This window comes from Penaeus monodon, chromosome 31 (assembly GCF_015228065.2).
Source record: "Penaeus monodon isolate SGIC_2016 chromosome 31, NSTDA_Pmon_1, whole genome shotgun sequence".
NCBI classification, from domain to species: Eukaryota; Metazoa; Arthropoda; class Malacostraca; order Decapoda; family Penaeidae; genus Penaeus; species Penaeus monodon.
This window is the reverse complement of record NC_051416.1, coordinates 21,382,163-21,382,795: the sequence shown is the minus strand read 5'-3', so window position 1 is coordinate 21,382,795 and position 633 is coordinate 21,382,163. Positions and strand designations below refer to the sequence as shown.

The 633-nt window shown below is 41.5% G+C and overlaps 1 protein-coding gene across 1 annotated transcript in view; it reads right to left on the bottom strand.

Moving 5' to 3' along the window:
* Positions 1–257, bottom strand: part of LOC119592927 — a gene marked incomplete in the record, with an annotated part of 145,168 nt that extends 144,911 nt beyond the window's left edge. Inside the window, 1 exon segment of the mRNA XM_037941818.1 lies at positions 55–257.
* Positions 258–633: the final 376 nt, after the last annotated feature.

Genomic DNA, 633 nt, shown 5'->3' with positions numbered 1-633 from the left:
ACTCACACTGCTACGTCTATTTTCTTATGAAAATGAAATTATATCAATCCTTACCTGTATTTTATACACGTGTTCCGTCTCAATAGCTTGTTCTTGAAAAAAAAAAAAAATGTTCCCTAATATATATCTTTCATTTCACCCTTTTTAATTCTCACTCACTTGCAAAAAAATATTCACACGTAATCCCTAACAAGTTTCACAAATGAATTATCTCTCAATTATTTCTCACGAGAGTCACAAAAGGTCTCCGTCCACTATTTAACCCAAAGATCAACTGAGAAACGTCAAGTGATCGCCCAGCACCTGTTGAGGGGGCGGGGCATAGGAGAGGCGGAGTCAAAAAACCGCTCCCACGGCCAATCAGCCAATCAGAACTCCCCTCTAACCCTTGGACGAATTCTGATTGGTCGAGACGGGTAGTTGTGAAGACAATAGTAGGACTACTCACTGAAGCTCATATCCTGTGTGTGTTAATTGGACATTAGAGATCAGGCGGAGAGGAAGTGTCCGGAGAGCTCTTGAGATCAGGGGAGGCTCTGCGAAATGCCGAGGCAAATTATATACAAGGTCAATGTTACTATATCATCACGAGATACCCCTGTCAGCGTACCGGCATTATTATATCATTACTGT